The sequence below is a fragment of the Delphinapterus leucas genome, chromosome 10, assembly GCF_059928025.1.
Source record: "Delphinapterus leucas isolate spDelLeu-1000000601 "Yukka" chromosome 10, BTC_Dleu_Yukka2, whole genome shotgun sequence".
Taxonomy (NCBI): domain Eukaryota; kingdom Metazoa; phylum Chordata; class Mammalia; order Artiodactyla; family Monodontidae; genus Delphinapterus; species Delphinapterus leucas.
Window position 1 is genome coordinate 44,275,585 of NC_143138.1, and position 13,938 is coordinate 44,289,522.

Consider the following 13,938-nt stretch of genomic DNA (forward strand, 5'->3'; position numbering starts at 1 on the left):
CTAAATGTAAGGCCAGACACTATAAAACTCTTAGAGGAAAACATAGGCAGAACACTCTATGACATAAATCACAGCAAGATCCTTTTTGACCCACCTCCTAGAGAAATGGAAATAAAAACAAAAATAAACAAATGGGACCTAATGAAACTTAAAAGCTTTTGCACAGCAAAGGAAACCATAAACAAGACCAAAAGACAACCCTCAGAATGGGAGAAAATATTTGCAAACGAAGCATCTGACAAAGGATTAATTTCCAAAATATACAAGCAGCTCATGCAGCTCAATATCAAAAAACAAACAACCCAATCCAAAAATGGGCAGAAGACCTAAATAGACATTTCTCCAAAGAAGATTTACAGATTGCCAACAAACACATGAAAGGATGCTCAACATCACTAATCATTAGAGAAATGCAAATCAAACCTACAATGAGGTATCAACTCACACCAGTCAGAATGGCCATCATCAAAAAATCTACAAACAATAAATGCTGGAGAGGGTGCGGAGAAAAGGGAACACTCTTGCACTGTTGGTGGGAATGTAAATTGATACAGCCACTATGAAGAACAGTATGGAGGTTCCTTAAAAAACTACAAATAGAACTACCATATGACCCAGCAATCCCACTACTGGGCATATACCCTGTGAAAACCATAATTCAAAAGGACACATGTACCCCAATGTTCACTGCAGCACAATTTACAATAGCCAGAACATGGAAGCAACCTAAGTGTCCATCTACAGATGAATGTATAAAGATGTGGCACATGTATACAATGGAATATTACTCAGACATAAAAAGGAAAAAAATTGGGTCATTTATAGAGATGTGGATGGACCTAGAATCTGTCACAGAGAGTGAAGTAAGCCAGAAGGAGAAAAACAAATATTGTGTATTAACGCATAAATGTGGAATGTAGAAAAATGGTACAGATGAACCTATTTGTAGGGCAGGAACAGAGACGTAGACATAGAGAGTGGACATGCGGACACAGTGGGGAAGGGGAGCGTGGGACGAATTGGGAGATTAGGTTTGACATAAATACACTACCATGTGTAAAATAAATAGCTAGTGGGAACCTGCTATATAGCACAGGGAGCTTAGCTCAGTGCTCTGTGACGACCTAGATGGGAGGGGAGGTAAGGGGGGGAGGGAAGTCCAAGAGGGAAGGGATATAGGTATACATATAGCTGATTCACTTCATTGTACAGCAGAAACTAACACAACATTGTAAAGCAATTTTATTCCAATAAAAATAAAAAGATTGGTTGAGAGTTTAGAGGTTGAAGGAGAGGAAGGGGCAAGCTGGAATTTCAAATAAAATCATCAGAAAGAGCATTGTTGGGAAGGCTGCATATGAATAAGACTTGAAAGAGATGAAGGACTTAGCCATGCAGACATCTGGGGAAAGACATTCAAGGTGGAGGGGAAAGACATTCAAGGTGGAGGCAACAGCCCTGCTAAAGTCCTAAGACAAGGTGCGCCTGGTGTGTTCAAGAAAGACCAAGGAGGCCACGGTGTCCAGAAGGAAGAGATGAGGTTGGAGAAGGAACAGGAGAGCCGGGAACTGGAGGACCAGCAAGTCATTTCAAGGACCTTCAATTTGACCCTCACTGAAATGCGAAACTACTGGAGGGATTTTTGGCATGGGAAACTACTGGAGGGATTTTTGGCAGAATAACAGATTGGACTTAAGTTTTTAAAAGATCACTATAGCTGCTCTATTGGAAAAAAGATTCTCGACAAATAATATTTACCAAGTGCTTATTCTTGAGGTATAAAAAAACCATCCCAACCCAGAACAGCCAACACAGTACTGAAGAACAAAGTCGGAGGAGTGACACTCCCCAACTTCAAGACTTACTGTAAAGCTACAGTCATCAAGATGGTGTGGTGTCGGCGAGAGAGCAAACAGGTCAATGCAATAGAACAGGGAGCCCAGAAATAGAATGACACAAATACAGTCAACCGATCTTTGACAAAGAAGCAAAGGCAATTCAACAGAGAAAGGAGAAGCTTTTCAACCAATGGTGTGGAAGAATTAGACATTCACATGCAAAGGAAGTGAATCTAGGCTCAGACCTCTCACAAAAATTAACTCGAAATGGATCACAGACCTAATGCAAAACTGTAAAACTTCTAGATGATAACACAGAAGAAAATCTAGGTGACCTTGGATTGGGTGATGGCTTTATAAATACAATATCACAATCCATGAGAGAGAAAAGCCGTTAAGTTGGACTTCTTTAAAATTTAAAACTTCTGCTCAGCAGAAGACACTGTTAAGAGAACAAAAAGACAAGCCACATCCTGAGAGAAAATATTTTGCAAAATACATATCTATAAAAGGCCTATTATAAAAAACAGACAAAGAACTCTTAAAACTCAACAAGAAAACAAACAACCTAACTGAAAAGCAGCAAAAGATCTGAACAGACACCTCACCAAAGGAGATTCACAAATGGCACATAAGCACTGAAAAGGTGCTCCACATCATATGTCATCAGGGAACTGCAAATTAAAACAACAATGAAATATCACTACACACCTACTAGAACGGCCAAAATCTTAAAACACTAGACAACACCAAATGCTGATAAGAATGTGGAGCATCAGAAACTCTCATTCATTGTTGACAGAAATGCAAATAGTACAGCCACTTTGGAAGACAGGTCAGCAATTTCTTCCCAAGCTAAACACAGTCTTACCATACAAACCATTTATCATGCTCATAGGTATTTACTCAAATGAACTGAAAACTCATGCCCTCACACAATGTGCACATGAATGTTTATAGCAGCTTTATTCATAATTGACAAAAATTAAAAGCAACCAAGATGTCCTTCAATAGGTGAATGAACAAACATCCATTTAATGGAATATTATTCTGCAGTAAGAAAAAAATGAGTGAACAGGGTATAAATTTATTCTTTTTCTTTTTTTTTTTTTTTGTGGTACGTGGGCCTCTCACTGTTGTGGCCTCTCCCGTTGCAGAGCACAGGCTCCAGACGCGCAGGCTCAGCAGCCATGGCTCACGGGCCCAGCCGCTCCGCAGCATGTGGGATTTTCCTGGACCGGGGCACGAACTCGTGTCCCCTACATCGGCAGGCGGACTCTCAACCACTGTGCCACCAGGGAAGCCCTAAATTTATTCTTTTTCATTTTAAATGCTAAAAAAGAAAAAAAATGAGCTATCAAGCCACAAGAAGATATGGAGTAACATTAAATTGCTAAGTGAATGAAGACAAAAGGCTACATGATTCCAACTACAGAACATTCTGGAAAAGGCAAACCTATAAAGACAAAAAAGATCAGTGAGGGCAGGGAGGAAGAGAGGGATAAACAGGCGGAGGACAGAGGATTTTCAGGGCAGTGAAATGCATCTCTATGATACTGTAATGGTAGGTGTAAGACATTACGCATCTCTATTCACAGAGCTTTACAACACCCTAATGTAAACTGTGGATTTTGGTTAATAATAATATATCCTTACTGGTTCATCAATTATAATCAATGTACCACAACTAACACAAAATGTTAACAACAAGGAAAACTGTGGGGGTGGATGGGGTACATGGGAACTCTCTATACCTTATGCCCAGCTCTTCTGTAAACTTAAAAGTGCTCTAAAAGTTTATCAATTTAAAAAATTATTCCTGCCCTCAAAATGTTTATTCTCATATTACTTTATTATCCATATCCTGCCCACTTCCAAAATGGAGCTCAGATGACACACACAGAAGAAGGATACTAAAAGTAAAAGAAAATATGGTGGTGCGGTGTTAAGGGTCCACCTGCCAATACAGGAGACACGGGCTCAAGCCCTGGTCCAGGAGGATCCCACATGCTGCGAAGCAACTGAGTCCATGCGCCACAACTACTGAACCTGCGCTCTAGGGCCCACGAGCCACAGCTACTGGAGCCCATGCTCTACAACAAGAGAGGCCACCGCAATGAGAAGCCTGAGCACCACAACGAAGAGTGGCCCTGCTCGCCGCAACTAAAGAAAGCCTGCGCGCAGCAACAAAGACCCAATGCCGCCAAAAATAAATAAATAAATTTATATTAAAAAAAAAACTATAAAAAAAATTAAAAACCACGAGTAAGGAAAGCAATACAATTACTCCAAAAATTCAAGCTAAGTGTTACTTTTCAATATTCCTTCAGTGACTTCCCTCCATCAAACTCCATCACATTCTCTCATCATTGCACCAATCTGCCCTTCACAGCACCTACTCCAGTGATAATTTTACAGGTATGTGATGATTTCATCAATGTCTGCCCCATACTAGACTCCTTAAGAGCAGATAAAGGAGTTTAGTGACACCATAGTAACCAAGAAGCCATAAATTTGGTAAACAAACTGAAGTACAGGAAAGTTAAATAAGTAACAAAAAGTCCCAGCTTAAAAATGGCACAGCCAGGGCTTTCCTGGTAGCGCAGTGGTTGAGAGTCCGCCTGCCAATGCAGGGGACATGGGTTCGTGCCCTGGTCTGGGAAGATCCCACATGCCACAGAGCAGCTGGGCCTGTGAGCCATGGCCACTGAGCCTGCGCGTCCGGAGCCTGTGCTCCGCAACGGGAGAGGCCACAACAGTGAGAGGCCCGCGTACCGCAAAAAAAAAAAAAAAAAAAAAAAAAAAAGGCACAGCCAGGATTTCCACACCTGGACTGTTAGACTCCAGGGCCTCCTGGTCCTGGTGTTGCACCATAAAGTATGATATAATTTTTGTACTATATTTTACCTTCAAGCTCTCAGAGGTAGTGATACAATAAACATAACTACTATATATAAGATAGATAACCAACAAGGACCTACCGTATAGCACAGGGAACTCAATATTCTGTAATAACCTATATGGGAAAAGAATCTGAAAAAGAATGGATATATGTGTAACTGAACCACTGCGCTGCACACCTGAAACTAACAACATTGTATCAACCACACTCCAATAAAATTTAGAAAATAAAATAAACATAACTTAGTGGTTAAGCTGGAAACCAGCCTAATTTAATGAAAAAAGATCATAATTGCCCCTAACTTTAAGGCCTGTTAAGAAATTAAAACCCAGAGTGTGAGATGCCCTATTTTATTCCCTACATCTTCCCAGAGCTGGGTCCACTACTGACAGGACATAGCTCTGCCATGCTTGATTTACTCAGTCCTGCAAGGTAATAAGGGTTTGAAAAGATGAACTAAAACGTTCCCCAGACTAGTTTTGGCTGCACCCTTAAAATGGGACTCTTGGTAAAACCTTGCTGCCTTTAAACATGGAAACAAAGAAATAACCAGCCAGGAAACTAAATTACTGAGGAGTAAGGTAGGAGCTGGAGAAAGGAGAGCTCTATTTATAAAAGTATCTCTTCTGGACAATATACACATAACCTTAGAGCTACCACATCCCAGAATAACTTATCTTTTAAAATGATTCTGACTATACAATTACCAGGAGACATCTTAACAGCATTCCTGTTAGATAATAAAGTCTCTTTAAAAGGGAAGAGAATGATAAACATTACCTAAGAAAACTGGGTATTACTTTAGAAGCTCAGAAATTCTCTTCCACGGGGCCCCCAATTTAGACTAACACTAATCCTCACACTGGTTATGTGACTAAAATTGTCTGCAAAGAGCAGTTGTTCAACTGACATTCTGGCCGTGTCTGTAATGTAATAGTTAAAGAATGTGGTGTCATTTAAGGAGACACTAGAATTTCCTGAACTGAATGTAGAGTATTAAAATGTATATAAAACATTAAATTGTAAAAATTATTATTTCTAACCATTCTAAATATATAAGTAATCATCAAGGAAGTGCAAAACCCCTGGGTCAAAATATTCAAGTCATGTTTTGGTTTTGAGCATTTATGGGCAAAATGCTGAGACTCCATTTTCCAATCCGAAAATTAGAAATATCTGTGCACAAACTATACAAACATAACAGCAAAATTAACCACACCTAGGGGACAAAACTGCACTAAATACTGAGAGTCATTAGTAGTTTGGGGATCGTAGGTTCCTTCAAGAATCTGATGAAACCTGTGGGCTTTCTTCCAAATGCACATAGTACATGGTTAACAAACACAAAATTTTACCTACAAGTTTAGGGAAGGCATGACTTTTTAACCTCAGCTTAAAAGCTTTAAACCTGGAGAAGAACCCCACTGCAATAATTACATCAGAGTCACCAGGCTAGTGCTCTCGCCTGTAAGATCATGGGACAGTGACTTATACGTAAAGTGCTAGTATTCCAGTGAGAGAATAAAGGAACACCAGCATGACTAATAAAATGCACTCTGAAAGAGAAATCACAACGGAAGCAGGGAAAAGTACACCTTATCCTGTGGGGTCGGGCTATTTTAAACATCAGTGTTAGGCAAGGCAAAGAATGCTGACCCATCCAAATCTCAAATTTTAAAGTAGGTATAATTTTAGACATTTAACCAACTTCTGCTCTATAAGCACTTTATCATTTGGTAAAACCAAATGTCAAATGTATACATTAAGAGACACAAGGTAAATTTTCAATATAACATCTGTATTCTTTCACTGCAAGGAAAATAAGGTTTCCAAAAGACGTAAGTTATTTATTAGCTGAATCATGAGAAGTTTCTTAAAGTAACGTTTTTATGTAATAATGCTCCCTGTACTGGAGGGTATGAGGCTGTGGCCACATCACATTCTCCTGCAAGTCAAGGGTCTGCTGTCTGTTACTAGATTTGCAGTCACGTGACTCTGATCAACTCATTATCTCACAGTCTCTCAATTCTAAAAAACTATAAAAATAAGGGAATGAATGACATGATCTTTAAAACTCCTAATTATTTTTATTTTAGATTTATGAGTATATCAAAACTAAACAATGACAGTCAGGGTCAGTTAGCAGAACAGAACAATTAGAATCACAAATAATTTTGTTCCAGGGTGACTAAAGTGGCATCACATACAGGGGACAGAGCGCTCAGAAGGCAGCAGCCAAGCGTACGTGGTCTGTCAGAGTCACTGTGGTGGCCAGTGCCCCCCAATAATCCTCCCAGGGTCACCCTGGTACTCCCCACCTTCTGCAGTTCACACTGCCTGTAGTCTATTCCCATGTGTGACTACCGGCACATGGCAGAAATGACACATCACTTCAAGGTTAGGTTACAAACGACAGAGCCATCCTCCCGGGGGCCCACTCTCTCCCCCTCCTCTTGGGTCTCTGGCTCCCCGGAAAGCCCGCTGCCCTGCTGTGAGCACATGTGGCTTCCGGGAACAGCAAGCGAGGACTGAGGCCTGGACAAGCACATGGGGGCCTGGAGGTGGATTCCGGGGGCTCCCGCTGAGCTGGAGACCCGGGGCCATAGACTCCCAGCTGAGTCGCCCACAGATGCCTGGTGAGATGATAAATATTGATTGTGTAAAGCTTCTAGGTTGTTGAGTAATTTGTTATACAGAACATTGCAGCAACGTGGATGGATCTAGAAATTATCATACTAAGTGAAGTCAGACAGAGAAAGACAAATATATGATATTGCTTATCTGTGGAATCTAAAAAAATGATACAAATGAACTTATTTACAAAAGAGAAACAGACTCAGGGACATAGAAAACAAACTTACAGTTACCAAAGGGGAAGGTGGTGGGGAGGAATAAATTAGGAGTTTGGGATTAACATATACACAATACTATATAAAATAGATAAACAACAAGGTCCTACTGTATAGCACAGGGAACTACATTCAATATCTTGTAATAACCTATAATGGAAAAGGATATGAAAAAATATATATATATATGTATAACTGAATCACTTTGCTGTACACTGAAGCTAACACAACATTGTAAATTAACTATACCTCAATTTAAAAAATTTATTATACAGAACAGAAAACTGATACAGTTATCTTTGCATTCTTTCCTCAGCCTCCTGGCCCTTATAAGTAATCGGTCACCAGTTAACTTTTTTTTCACCATGTGTCCTATATAACCATACATACATACACTTTTTTCACTTCCTCTCCCACCACCCAGACCTTGGTCCCTTGTATCTCACCATTACAAATACCACAAAAGCCTACACCCTACACACAAAAGGTTGCCATCTACACACCTCTGAACCAAGGACCCCACGTTCAAATACACACAGGAGACACACAGGCAGTGTCGATGACCTACCTAGGTGATGTGGGCTAAGTTCAAGGTAACAGGGATGGGGAGCCAGGGTGACGGTCAGGATGTTTGACCTTCTTAAGGGGCATCTTCTGCTCAGTTTCTGCCAATTGTCACCTTGGAGCATGTGGGCCCAGTGTTACCAGATGGCTTGTTTTTTCAAGAGGAGCCTAGACTCTGAATTTTTTTTTTAGATTTCCCAATTTTTAAATATTGGTTTAAAATTTTACAACAGTATATGGGATAAAACATACATACCGTCTGGATTCAGCCTGTGAGCTACCAACTTCCAACCTCTACTCTAGATGAATCTTCCTAGAATTTCTCTCTGATCCATATTCCCCTGCTCAAAATCTTCAACGGTCACCCAAGAGCTATTTAACTGAGACCAAGCCACTCCACCCGGCTTTGACACACCTCATCCCCAAGACCCCAACTTACCCTTCCAGCCCCCTTTGGAATGTTCTATTACAGCAGACAGGCCTGTCCAACTCCCTCTGGAACAGCCTTGCATTTCCCACTCATGCCATTCCTGACTATTGCCCCATCCACACCCCATCCATGTTTAAAACCAACCAGATTATCATACTAAGTGAAGTAAGTCAGACACAAAAAGACAAATATCATATGATATCACTCATATGTGGAATCTAATTTTTTAAAATGATACAAATGAACTTACTTAACAAAACAGAAACAGACTCACAGACATAGAAAGCAAACCTATGGTTACCAAAGGGGAAACATGGCGGGGGGAGGGATAAATCAGGAGCTTAGAATGAACATGCACACACTACTACATATATATAAGATACGTAACCAACAAGGACCTACTGTATAGCACAGGGAACTCTACTCAATATTCTCTGATAACCTATAAGGAAAAGAACCTAAAAAAAATGAATATATGTATATGTGTAACTGAATCACTTTGCTGTACACCTGAAACTAACACAACATTTGGAAATCGGGATTGACATATATACACTACTATATATAAAATAGATAACTAATAAGAATCTACTGTACAGCACAGGGAACTCTACTCAATACTCTGTAATGACCTATATGGGAACAGAATCTAAAAAAGGTGGATATATGTATATATATATAACTGATTCACTTTGCTGCACAGTAGAAACTAACACAACACTGTAAATCAACTATACTCCAATAAAAATTATAAAAAAAATTAAAAAAAGAAACAAGTGAAACAATTTAATATATCTAAATATTATCATATTAAAATCATTAACGAGGAAAAAAATAAAACCAAACCAAATGTCACTTCCTCTGGCAAAGTCTCCCAACTCCCAGCCACCTCCTCAAGTCCTGCAGCAGAGAACTATGAGGACATTCATGTAATCATTAACCCCGGATCAGGTCAGTGACTCTTACTACCATCTTGAACTTCCATTTGAACCTGGTATATTTATTCAGCTTTTCAAACTTGCATATTGTTCAGGAACGATTCTGTAATACTGTATATATGATTCTCTGAATTCAGTTCATTCACAATCCATAACACCCAAAAGTGCTCACTTACTATACTCTGTGCTAAAGATTATACAAAGGTGAGACACAATCCCTGCCCTCAAGGAGCTCACAGATTCTTGGGAAAGCCAGATGCAAACAGTGTGATCAGTGCTGAGGGTAAGAGGTGAAGCAACAATGGAGCTCTTTCAAGAATGAGAGAAAGAAGAGGTTACAGCTGAATCAAAAGAACAATGAGGTACCACCTCACACCGGTCAGCATGGCCATCATTAAAAACTCTACAAATAACAAATGCTGGTGAGGGTGTGGAGAAAAGGAAACCCTCCTACACTGTTGGTGGGAATGTAAGTTGGTGCAGCCACTATGGAGAACAGTATGGAGTTTCCTTAAAAAACTAAAAATAGAACTACCATATGACCCAGCAATCCCACTCCTGGGGATGTATCCAGACAAAGCTAAATCAAAAAGATACATGTACCCCTATGTTCACAGCAGCACTATTTACAATAGCCAACACATGGAAACCACCTAAATGTCCATCGACAAAGGAATGGATAAAGAAGATGCATATATACAATGGAATATTACTGAGCCGTAAAAAAGAATGAAATAGTCCCATCTGCAGCAACATGGATGCAACTGGAGATTATCATACTAAGTGAAGTCAGTCAGAAACAGAAAGACAAATACCATATGATATCACTTATATGTGGAATCTAAAATATGACACAAATGAACCTATCTACAAAACAGAAACAGAATCACGGACATGGAGAACAGACTGGTGGTTGCTGGGGGGGTGGGGGTTGGACTGGGAGTTTTAGGATTAGCAGATGTAAGCTATTTTACATTGGATGGATAAAAACAAGGTCCTACTGTATAGCACAGGGAACTACATTCAATATCCTGTGATAAACCATAATGGAAAAGAATATAAAAAGAATGTATATATATGTATAACTGAATCACTTTGCTGTACAGCAAAAGTAACATAGCATTGTAAATCAACTATAGTTCAATAAAAAAAAAAAAAAAAAAGGTTACAGCTGAGCGGGGCTGGGGCTAGTCAAAGGTTCACCGCAATAAAGAAGCCTCCCCCAACCCTGCTCAGCAAGGAGGGAGCGTCTGGTCACAGCCGCAAGCACAGCCAGCATCCCACAGCTCACATAATTTGAAGCTTAACCTTAAATGTCTCCTTACCTCTAAATGAAACTATAACCATCATAATTATGCATATAACGGGTGCCAGCAACTATTTCACCTATTTTTTTTTAATATTTATTTATTTGGCTGCGCCGGGTCCTAGTTGCAGCATGTGAACTCTTAGTTGCAGCATGCAGGATCTAGTTCCCTGACCAGGGATCGAACCGGGACCCCCTGCATTGGGAGCTTGGAGTCTTAGCCACTAGACCACCAGGGAAGTCCCACCAGTAACTATGTCAGTTAATAACTGAAAACCAGTCTAACGTTTTATAAGATATGATTCCAAAATACTAGCAGTACTCTTAAAATCAGATGACAAAACATTTCAAAGGCCCAGTGCCGAGATATTGGTTTCTCAAACCATCTCTGAAAAAAGGAACCAAGGCTCCTGGGAGAAATGGTTGATCCCAAAGCTGGGGCAGGGAAGATACAAAATGAGCCTAGAACATTCGGTCATGTCAGAAAAGGAAGGTAGTACTCAAAACACAAAGCATAGGGGACATGTCAAAGGCACAAAGAAACCACCCTGAAGGAGCTCCTAAGTGATTAATTTTTTTATTTTCTGAGTGAAAAAGAGGACTCTGAACTTAAGCTTTATACTAAACCTTTATACTAAAAACTAACCTGTTATTCATTTTCATTTTTAAAATCTTTAAAAAACTTTTCTTGCTCACTAAACCCCCTTTATCACATCCAGAGATTTTATCCTGAATAGTATTACAAAAACAAATTGTCTCTCCAAAGATCACAGTCAAATCAAGACCTAGAGGAAAGTAAGTTTCAAGGATATAGACACCATGACAGTTCATTTGAAATGTTACTGATAATTATGGTAGTGGAACATCTGGGCCAGTACTAACAGGCACTCACAGGGACCTTTACGCTCTACAGATTAATTCACTAGAAATTAAGAATGAATCTTGATCATCTTCATGCAGAGATGAACATGCACCTTCACAGCTGATTGTTCTTTCCTTGGCAATGGCTCCTAATACTTTACTTGAATGAATCGTGGTTTCTCTACACAAATCATAAATGGCATGGAATTCAACTCAGAAATGCAAGGCATAAGGAAAGCAAGGATCTATGTCTTCAGGAGAACCAGCAAATAGGAGAAACACTGTTTCCTGTCCAAACTCTAAACCAATTCAGAAATGAAATAAACCTGATGAGCACTAAGAGAAATAACATAGCTAGATGGATAAGAGGAGAGAAATGAGAAGGCAAACGGGAGACCGAAGTGTCACATTTACTCCCCGTAAAACCTAAACTGGAGAACACTGCTTACTGCAGGCAAGGAGGTGGTTTCCAAACACTGACCCCCACCCCCTGGTTGAACAGACTGACCTCCCAGCTGCAGGCAGTAGGTGCCCTGGGGGTTGGACCGCATGTCCCTGTAGCACTGGCAGCGGGGGGGTGGGGGGGGGGGGGGGCGGCGCGACACACAGAGGAGAAAGTGGGGGGAGGGGGCACATGCCTGCCTTTTCATCCCAAACTCACCAGACAGTCTGGGCTACCTCTACTCCCCTGAAACGGACAGGGAGGGCTACATGATGGCATCTCCACCATGTGAAGCACACATCTTGAATGGGGAAGATGCATCTCCCCCACCAGGGAACAGAGAAACAATCACCATTTATTTTGCTGCATCGTGTTAGAATATTTTAAAGAATATTTTAAAATGCAAACAAGCATCCACTGTATAGCACAGGGAAATCTACTCAATATTCTGTAATCACCTAAATGGGAAAAGAATTTGAAAAAGAATAGATATATGTACATGTATAAGTGAATCACTCTGCTATACACCTGAAACTAACACAGCACTGTAAATCAACTATACTTCAATACAAAATAAAAACTTTAAAATAAAAAATAAAAATGCAAACGAAAGTCTAACAATTTAAATATCCATATTCCTTGTGCCTATTTCATGACGGCCAATTTCTTCCATGGATGTAAAATCACAGACTGAGTCAGTCTCAGAAGTCCTTGGATTCCAAGGAACTGGGAGTCTTCCCTTCACCTCTGCCTCCTCTAAGCAATACCATGAATTAGAACAAAAAGAAAACAAAACTGTCCAGGGTCTCATTGTACAGAACTGAGGCAGGAATATAACAAAAGGATTACAGATCTGGAGGTCTACTGACGGAGTCTTCCTTATTTGTTATTTTGCTCTTAGCCCGGTTTCCTTATACTTGAAGGACACCCAGCAGCTATGAGCCCCTTCATCTACACCTACATGTTCATTCTGTGCCATTATCCTTCAGCCTCTAGGGAATCATCCGCTCATCCTCACCACTCACCTCAGTGCCTGTCACACATGAGTTAAAGTCAGTGCCTCTGGGTCTTAAATCTTGTAAAAAGAAAAGAAAGCAACAAGAGCTGCTTCCAGGATGTGATCCCATCCCCCCTCCAAGATGTGGCTTGTGATAAGATACAATCCTTACAACTTTCAGGTTCACCCATTTCTTAGTGATCCCTCGCATTTGATAAACATGTGTTTGTTCTACTAGCAGGTAACAACCCTAAATTCTTCAGCATTTAACCCTAATCTTTGTCTGACCACGTTCCAGTGTTGGAGTTCCCGATCAGTCCAAAGACAAGAGCCAAAGACCTACTTGCTGACTTCTGCATTTATCACCAAGCCTTGAAGATCTGGATTATTTCTTCCCTTGATATCATGCTCCTAGCATCCCAGTCCTAGTACATTTTTAACCCGAGATGTACCTAAGAATAGCAAACTGTCCTAAGCACGGAAACCAAAGGTCCATCAGTGATGGGGCAGAACATCCCCCATCGCCTGAATGTGAGCCACGTGCTGCCTTCTTAAAATTCCCGCACTAGAGGATCAGAAAGCAAGGGCTGAGAAAATGGGTTCAGGAGGACTTGATGGCCATCAGAATCTTCAGGAGAAAACAGCCTAAGTTCTCAACTCCAAAGTCAGACAGAATCCTGATTTTTAGGAATCTTCTGCTCCTTTTTTTGATCTTAGTCTACTGCAATAGGACATCAGCTCCCTGGAGAAGCGAAATCTAAATTGATGACTAGGCACAGCGCAATTTCCCTGAAACCGTGATGTGTTGCAT

The 13,938-nt window shown here is 40.4% G+C and overlaps 1 protein-coding gene across 18 annotated transcripts in view; it reads right to left on the bottom strand.

The window, feature by feature from the left end:
- DST (dystonin) overlaps positions 1–13,938 on the bottom strand; it is a 497,316-nt gene that overhangs the window by 321,240 nt on the left and 162,138 nt on the right. The window lies entirely within an intron of this gene.